Here is a 10000-nt window from a genome sequence, read left to right on the forward strand (position 1 = left end):
TGCAGCCGGTGGACTGGTGGGTGGTAGATGTGGCGTGGGTGTAACATCATTCACTTTAGATGAATGGCTGGTGGCTGGGTCTGGTGCCCAGAGTGCACTGGATGTGATCGAGTATTGTGGGCATAACAACTGATGTCAACACAGACAGGAAGGCGATGTGATTGGCTGGTGCACCATTTGCATCAGTTTGCTGGATCCTTGGGTTACTCCCATCTTGCCACCTACTGGTCCCCTGGCTGGGGTGGATACCTGCGTCTGCTTGGGTCAGAACATTGAGGTATGGGCCTAAGGCTTGTTGGGAAGTCAGAGGGCTGTGCCGTCTGGGTGCCATACCTTGAGAGGTGCGGTACCGGTGGGGAGGCGGTACGACCTCTGATTTCTCTGCATGCCTCTTGGTGGGGTTGCTGGCCCATGCATCCTTTGTCTGGTACCCAGTGGATGCTGCTACCCATTTGCAGCTGGTGGATTGGTGAGTGGTAGGCTGGGAACAGTCCAGGAACCTGGTAGATGTGGTGTGGGTGGTACTTCACTCAGCTTAGATGAATGGCTAGTGGCTGGCCCTGGCGCCCATAATGCACTGGATGTGATCGACTATTGTGGGCACTTAGAACTGATGGCAGCACAGACTGGAAGCAGCTGTGACTGGCTGGTGCAGTGTTTGTATCATGTTTGCTGGATCATTGGGTTACTCCTGTCTTGTCATCCGCTGGTCACCAGGGTGTGGGTGGATACCTGCGTCTGCTGGGGTCAGAACATCGAGGTATGGGCCTAAGGCTTGTTGGGAAGTCAGAGGGCTGTGCTGTCTGGGTGCCATACCTTGAATGGTTGTGGTACCGGTGGCAGGCGGTATGACTTCTGATTTCTCTGAAGGCCTCTTGGTGGGGTTGCTGGCCAATGCATCCTTTGTTTGGTCCCCAGTGGATGCTGGTACCCATTTGCAGCTGGTGGACTGGTGAGTGATAGGTTGGGAGCAGTCTAGGGACCTGGTAGATGTGGTGTGGGTGTCACATCGCTCACTTTAGATGAATGGCTGGTGGCTGGGCCTGGCGGCCACAATGCACTGGATGTGATCAACTATTGTGGGCATAACAACTGATGTCAACACAGACAGGAAGGTGATGTGACTGGCTGGTGAAGAGTTGGCTTCATGTTTGCTGGATCCTTGGGTTACTCCTGGCTTGCCACCTGCTGGTCCCCAACCTGTGGGTGGGCACCTGCATCTGCTGGAGTCAGGACATTGGAGCATGGGCCTAAGGCTTGTTGGGAAGTCAGAGGGCTGTGTCGTCAGGGTGTCATACCTTGAATGGTTGGTACCAGTAGGCAAGCAGTATGAAAGACACAGATATGGTCTTGGGTGAGCTCATTACCCCCTAGCACATATACAGTATATGCTCAAGAACATTTGTATCCTGAAAAAACAGTTGTATCTTGAAAAGCAATAGTGTTATGAAAACTCAGCATCAACTTACGTGAATAAACACAGGCACACATATACAGTATATCAGACAAGAATAAGGAAAAAACTGCTCTGGCCGCCAAGGTCAGACAGCGCCCAGCTGAAACCATATCTCGACTGTCTGAGCCAGGACTAATAAACTTCCTTTTCCTGAATTCAAATGCATCAATATATCCACATAAATCCATGATTCTCTGACGTGTTTTTAAGGTAATACTGGCCTCATGAGACACTGAAAAAATCTGTGAACTAGTATTGGTAATGCTGCAAAAGAGACCACGCATTTTTTATTTCAATGAATTTAACTTTAGCCAAGTAGTTTCATAATACGATGGGTAATGTATAGCCATGTACTACATGGGTAAACCACCATGGAGAGAGAGAGAGAGAGAGAGAGAGAGAGAGAGAGAGAGAGAGAGAGAGAGAGAGAGAGAGAACCTAAAATTGTATGTACATGGGTAAACCACCAAAGAGAGAGAGAGAGAGAGGAGTTACAAAGATTAGGATGTCTCAAAGACTTTTTAGTCCATCCGAGGAGACATCATGTGCTCACTTATCTCTAGGAGCAGGTTTTACTGTTCATTCACAGTGTCCTAATGATTTTGTCTAGCTTTCTTTTAAACTCTTCCACACTGTTGCTTTGACAACTTCTGGAGGAAGTTTATTCCACGTGTCACATCTCCTGTATGTGAAGAAGTTCCCACAATAAGATGTGTTGTATCTCTTCAGTTCTAGTTTCCAGCCATTATTTCTTGTCTGGTTTTCGTTTAATGTGAACAGGTTACTGTCTACTTTTGTTATGCCTTTCAGTATTTTGAATGTTTCTATGAGTTGTCCTCGCAATCATCATGTTTTTATGCCATACATGTTCAGGCTCTCTAGTCATGTTTGGTAACCTATTTGCCTGATGGATGGAATTAACTTTGTGGCACTTGCTTGTACCCCTTCTAATCTATTTATGTCCTTTCTTGGAGTTGGTGACCACAACTGTACTGCATATTCAAGATGAGGTCTAACTATGGATGTGTAGAGCTGCAGCACCATTTCCTTGTTTCTGTATTTGAACTGCCCCTTTATGTATCCCGCTAGTTTCTGTTTTCTTTTCAGCTTTTATGCACTGTTTTGTGGATTTTAAGTCCTTGGTAATAATGACTCCAAGGTCCTCTTCTTGTTCTACACTATTTATGTCATTCCCAAGCAGCACATAGTTGGCATGAGGGCTGTTTGTTCCTATTTATAACACTTTACACTTATCCAAGTTAAAAGGCATTTGCCATCTTTTTTGACCACTCTCCTACTTTCCTTAGATCATTTCTTAAACTTTCCACTGTATCTGGGTCTGCTGCATTTACAACTAGTTTGGTGTCATCTGCAAATTTGGCTGTCCTGCTAGTTAAGCCTACATCAGTGTCATTAATGTAAATCAAAACCAAGAGTTGGCCAAGGACAGAACCCTGAGGAACTCAGCTGGTCACATCTGCCCATTCTGATTCTTCACCGTTTATTACGACTCTCTGTTTTTTATTAGTTAGCCAGTCTTTAATCCAGTCTGCAATTTCTCCTACAATTCCTAAAGCTCTAACTTTTATCATTAGTTTCTTGTGTGTAACTTTGTCAAAGGCCTTTTGGAAATCTAAATAGAGTTTATCTATTGCTCTACTAATGTCGTAAATACCAAGAGGTCTGATAGGCAGGATCTGTTTCGTCTGAAGCCGTGTTGACCGTTTAACAACAGGTTGTTTCTATCATTGAGATCGACAATTTAATCTGCAATTATGGACTAAAAAATCTTACAAAGGACTGACATTAGACAGATTGGTCTATAATTTCCTGGCTCTTCTCTTGGACCTTTTTTGTAAACTGGGGGCACATAGCCTAGTTTCCATCCTTTTGGTGCCTTTCGTTGTTCTGCAGTTTTTCTGTAGAGTTTATATAAGTGAGAAGCTCTCCTCTTTTAGCCCTTTAATTTCTCTTGGATGAATCCCATCCAGGCCAGAAGATTGAAGCTTGTTTAGTTTTTCTAGTTTGTTTTTAACGTCTTCTTCTGTAAATGTTATTTTGTCAAACGGTTCTGCCCCTTCATATTTAATAGTTGGTTCAGGGGTTGAGGTAGTGTCTTCAATTGTGAAAGCACTAGTAAAAAATTTATTCAATAACTTCGCTTTTTCCAAGTCTGAGTTCACTAGGTTTCCTCTATTGTCTGTTAAGGGACCTATGTTATTTTTTATTGGCTTCCTACTATTAACATGCGCAAAGAATTTTGGGTTTTCCTTACAAATTGATACAACTCTCTTATCCTCGTTTATCTTTGCATTTCTTACTAATTTGTCCACTATTCTACAGAGTTCTTTATGTCTGCTTGCTTCTTCTGGTGTTGGGTGTGGAATCACTAATTTGTGCAATCTGTCTCTTTCTCTTATCTTATTTTTAATTTCTCTGTTGAACCACTTAGGCTGATGGTTGTCGTATGTCTGCATTTACTTTAATAGTATACATCTGGAGTGTTTTTCTGTGTATTCTTCTAGAAAGGATTCCCAGTAGTTATCTATGTCTGTGTTCTTGTCGTACTCAAGATTTTTAACATACTCCTTTAGTTTTTTAAGTCTCCTTGACGGTAGTCTAATCTCTTTAGTATCTTCTTGTTTTTCATGGTGAATATTAATATGAAAAAATGTAATAATTTTATGATCGCTTATGCCTAAATTTGCACCTACTGAAAGGTCAAACACTAGATTATCTTCTGTTGATAGGAAGATGTCTAGTATGTTGTCTCCTCTAGTAGGTTTGTCAAACCCTTGGTGGAGAAATTTATTTTTGACAAATTCTAAAAGTCTCTTTCCTTCTAAGTTTGATGGGAAGTCATAGTGTCCCAGTGTACTGCTGCATTGAAATCTCCCATTATTATGCAGAGTTTGTTTATTTCTTGTCCTAGTAATGCATACAGCTCCTCATCAGACATTTGTGGTTGGTGGGGAGGTCTGTACACTAGTATTAGAGTTAGCTTCTTCCCTAAACTGCTTATACTGATGCCAGTTACTTCTTGTGTGGTTGTAATTTTACACTCTATTGGGTTGAGCTGGTCCTTGACATATAACATAACACCTCCACCTTTTTTATTCGGTCTATCTTTTTTGAACAATTTATATCCTGCTATTTGGTACTCTCCTACAAAGTCTCTTGTTGCCTCTTGTATCCATGTTTCTGTGACACCTATTATGTCTAATTCTTTACTTGCTATCAATGCTTTGAAGAGATCTACTTTGTTCCGAATAGACTGTGCATTAAATTGTGCCACTCTGAGGGACTTTTCTATCTTCTCTTTTGTCCTCGTTGGCTTTATTCGTTTCCTTTATTTTCACTGTTTCCTGCAGTGCTATTTACTAACCAAAGTCTGGGAGCTTTCCAGCTTATTCCCTTGAGTGTTCAGTTCACTGAGGTGTTTCAAGAGCTTTTCGTTAAGAAGGTTTCCTAGTAAATTTGCTCCTTCCACATTCAAGTGAGTTCCGTCTCTTTTATATAGTTTTTATTCCCTACAAATCTGTCCCAAAAGTTTAAGCAACTAACACTTTTTTCTTGGCATATTCGCTCCAGTCTGTCGTTGATTCCAATTCCTTTGCTGAGGGAGTAGTGGCTTACATTGGTTCTAGGCAATAGTCCTACAAGAATGCCATTGTCAGTTCTCTCACGGATGTTTTCTACAACATTCCTCAGGTCAGCTACAAGACCTTCTGTCTGGCCAGTTCTTCCATCTTTTAGAAATAAGTCCTTTCCTCCTCCAAGCACTATGATTGCACTTTTTCTACTTTTCACTTTGATTTTCTCCACTACCTCGGTTATCTTCTTTGTTCCTGCACCTGGGTAAGAATGAACTTTTCTTGTTTTTTTAGGGTTTGGCCACAAAATTTGAACCCTGATCTTTTACCAACGAGTCTCCAATTAAGGTTGTTTCCTCTTCTGATTCTGAGAGCACAGCAAATCTATTTGATGTGTTTATTCCTTTTGGGGGAGAATTATGTTTTCTAGCTGCTGTCACTCTTCTACCAACAGCTCTCTTGAATTCATCACTTTTTGCTTGTAAGTTTCTTTCTTTGTACCTTGTCTGGTGTTTGTTTCTGTTTCATTTCTGGTTCTGGTCTTAACTAATTGTGTTCTAATCTCCACTATACTCTTTCCATTTCTACTATGTCGTTGTTCAATTCTTGTTTCTCTCTCCTAAGGTCTATTACTTCTCTTCTTAGGTCTCCAATTTCCTTTTCCATCCTGTCTACTTTTCTCTTGCCTTCGAGTTCATCCTTTGTCAGCTCCTTTAGTTCCTTTGATATTTCTTCCACTTCCTTCCTCAGCTTAGCTGTCTCCTGTTCTTGTTGACAGGAAAGACAGACACTGAGACTACCTAGCTTTGATGCGCATGGCTCTTTGTAGTCTATGCACCACTTCTTTAAACTGCATTTCGCACATGTGTGCTTTAATTTTAACTTTTCTTGGGTCATCTCTGTTTGTGTCTTGGTTTCAATATTTCTATCTGAGCTTTAATTCAATATTCTTTCTAATGTGACTAGTTGAAAAGGAAAAAAGGGAGGTGGGCGAGTACTCCCACAGTCGCTGCATCCGCTTATCCATGGACAGTTTACCATAGTTCGTCGCCAGGATGCCTTTTTTCACTGTCACACTAACATACGGTCTCCCTGTTGTTAGACGATCCCAAACATGTCGCAGCTCCCAAATGAGCAACACAATTTACCTAAGCAAATGATTTTTCGCCAGGAGTGAACAGCAGCATCCCTTAAATTACTAAACATCCAACAGCCATGAACAGCCTGATTCTTATTACCTGACTGCTTCTCCTCCAACCATGAAAATCCCCAAGGAACGGCCGCAGTGACCACACCAGCAGACCCCATGGGTAGGAAGTTCCACAATCAATGGCAGAGAAGCCCATCTGGGGTTTTTAGTTGGCTAGGACTCCAACAAGGCATAAAAGCTCAGCAACCTCAGAGCAGTTTAGCTTTCACTCACAGGGTAGTGGTTGCAGGGGTGGTCTTCATTACACAAAGGAGTGAGCTTAACGGGGCACAATAGCAACACTCCATTTCTGCATCCCCAGGTGCCCCAGGATCCCTCCAATCCTGGTCTTTGGAAACCTGCAAGCATCTTCCCTGCATTATTTAAAGAGGTTCCAAAGCCTCTGTTCTGATGCGTGAGGTAGCTGTCAGCTCCTTCCTAATCTTATGTATATACATACATACATACATGTATATATGTACAATCACTCAAAAATGTTTTGCAACATACTTCAAAACTTTTCGGACAACAGCTCATAATAATGACATCTGGCACTATTTGGCAACTTAGTTGTAAGCGCTTATAGTGGTCGGTCCGAGAAATTACCTGTAGTTTCCCTTAAACAGGGCTTTTTCCGATACTGCTTACTGTTGCTATACTTTACTTACTTAAAGGATGTTACTATAATACTTCAGAGGTCATCGCTGTTCTTATATTTTAATATTTTCATCTCCAACTGCCATCACTATCGTTGTTTTATCTCCTTCATATGTATGAACTTTGTAGACATAGGCCTACGACTAAGTTGAACTATTAATCTTATTAACATCAACAAATACGACTTTTGTAAAGATTTGCTTGTACATTATTATTAATCAAATTTTTGAATGACTAATCCTATGTATATTGTGAACTAGTGAAACTTAATATAGAATATACTGAACTAGACTAACAGATTTCACGTCTATTTTTGTAATACATAAAATATAATCGGTGTGCACACAGACATATATATATATATATATATATATATATATATATATATATATATATATATATATATATATATATATATATATATATATATATATATAATGCCGATATCATGTGTAATTTTCATTTCTTTTCATTGCTACTTAGGCCTATCATTTTGATGCCTCTTATGAAGTTAACTGAATATATAACGCGTATTTTTTGTATTTCTTATTATCTAAGTTTCTAAAGAATTAAAATTAGCAAGAAGTTCAACATTAATTTAGTTAATGCTAAATGCCAGCAGTGAAGGAGACTACCATGCTCATCAGTGGAGAATGTCTCCTCCTCATCGCAAAAGATGACTCTTACAGAAATCATCGGCCACTGGATTATATTATAACGCAAACCCTAGCCTCTTTTTTTTTGTGTTTCGCTGATATGAAGTGTTTCTTGGCAGGAGTATGATGAAATAATATCTTGGTCTCATGTAGCCTGTTACGGATGATTTGAGCAGCAACTTGAAGGGAAAGCGTAATGTTCTCTCTTTCTAGCAACACCGGTTGTCAGTTGTCAGGGAAGTTAGGCGGAGCTCCTTCAGTGATCATCCGATGGTGATCCTTAAACAGTAATGCAACAATGGGGTCGTCCTCCACTTTTTACAATGAATTTATCATATTTCCTCGTTCTCTCTGTTGTTGTATCCCTCTATACATGGTTGTTTTATTTACGCTAAATTGCCGAGCAATATCTACAATAGAGACATTGGTCTTATGCAAGCCAGTGATCGTGGTGCGGCTGAGTTCGCTGCCCATCTTATCGGTGCAAGTGACGAGACAGTTTAGTTTAACTTTCCCGCCCGAATGTGGAGTCACACGATAACATACGACGTTACGAGATTTTTTCTTTTTTGTGTTTGACAACAATATTGGTTGAATTCTTTCTTTCTTTATTTACATATAATTTCACTGATGATTATTCAATATTATTTTATTAGTCAATAAGCTTTTATCTGGATTCGAAATATAGTTTCTTCTTTGACTCTTTTGTCCAATCATCTGAAGTGGAATTTTTCAAAATGTTTCGTTATTTTTCGTAATATGATTTTTTCACTCACCATTCTTTTTTATATTGTTAACCGTATGATTAATAACTAAAATCGAATAAGAAAATTACATTTCCTTGTAAATATTACAAGAACAAATTACTGGTAGGTGAACGAAAACTTATGGAACATGCTGCAAAACATTTTTGAGTGACTGTACATACATATATACATATACTATACACATATTCATATACTGTACATACAAAATATATATATTAATTTTTTTCTTTTTATTTTTTTACCCTTTTTTTCTTGTTTTTTTTTTTTATTATTTAGATGTAACATGAGGAAAACCTCGCAGTTACAAGATGAAATCATCAGTGAGAGATTGGGATGGCAAGGTGGTAGAAAGGCGGTTTGGACGGATGTCAAGTACAAGGTTTAAGAGAGGTCGCAGCTCGGGGCTGAAGGGACGCTGCAAAAACCCTTAAGTAATGCCTACTGTGCACCGCAGAAGGTACACTGCAGGCATTACTCCTCATACAGAGAGAGAGAGAGAGAGAGAGAGAGAGAGAGAGAGAGAGAGAGAGAGAGAGAGAGAGAGAGAATATCTAATTTCATATATACATGGTAAACCACCAGAGAGAGAGAGAGAGAGAATCTAAAATTGGATGTACAAGGATAAACCATCAGAGAGAGAGAGAGAGAGAGAGAGAGAGAGAGAGAGAGAGAGAGAGAGAGAGAGAGAGAGAGAGAGAGCGTACATCCCATCCAATCTTCCTACTAGAGTGGGTCACTTGAAGCAAACGGACTGGAAGAAACCGATATAGGCAGAGAGAGAGAGAGAGAGAGAGAGAGAGAGAGAGAGAGAGAGAGAGAGAGAGAGAGAGCCTCACAGCACCTATTTTTACTTCCGGGTCGTTCGACTAACTGGTTTTATCGAATTGTCTGAAGCGAATTTTATACGGCCGATATCAGAGAAAGAAATTCACTAGCTCTTTTTCTGTCATTCTAATTTATCATCCTCTTTTTTTTTATTTTATTCAATTCTTGTTATTTATTCTTGTTATTTCATTGCGGCAATTTACCAAATGGATACTTGAAGGAATGGTAATTCATTTGCTAGATTATTCTTTTACTGATTCATGAATTTGGCCATCTTAATCACTACTACTACTACTAATAATAATAATAATTTTAATAATACCTATAATAAAAACTACACATACTAAACTAACATATATTATTAATATGGATACTTGATATTTCAACATATTAAAAGAAAAATTCAATATAGGAACAAACAAAAAAAATGTTCTGGCTACAAAAATTAATTTTGAATTTCTACATAAAAAATTTTTCCGCATATTCAACATACTGGTGTGTCTACAACCTTTAAGAGAGTAACTCTGCATGCAATTACTAATCAACAACATTTTTTGTTGCAGTGTCTGAGATGTATGCGTTTCGGTGTACTTATTATAACCCTGAAATCTAAAGTTACCATTGTATGTTCTTTTTACATTCTTAAGAACAAGTCTTAGCAAATAATCTACTCATAACACTTATAATACTTACAGCATATTATAAAATCAATTTGCATACTTGGGAGTAGGTGATCACCAAACCCAAGCTATTTTGCCTGTCAGTGTTAACGAGTTGAATTCGCTGACTTGGAAATATGTTCTTGCAAAAGCTTGGGATAACAAATTAACAATACTAAGATCCTGGTTAGCAAAAAA

The sequence above is a fragment of the Macrobrachium rosenbergii genome, chromosome 16 (assembly GCF_040412425.1).
Source record: "Macrobrachium rosenbergii isolate ZJJX-2024 chromosome 16, ASM4041242v1, whole genome shotgun sequence".
NCBI classification, from domain to species: domain Eukaryota; kingdom Metazoa; phylum Arthropoda; class Malacostraca; order Decapoda; family Palaemonidae; genus Macrobrachium; species Macrobrachium rosenbergii.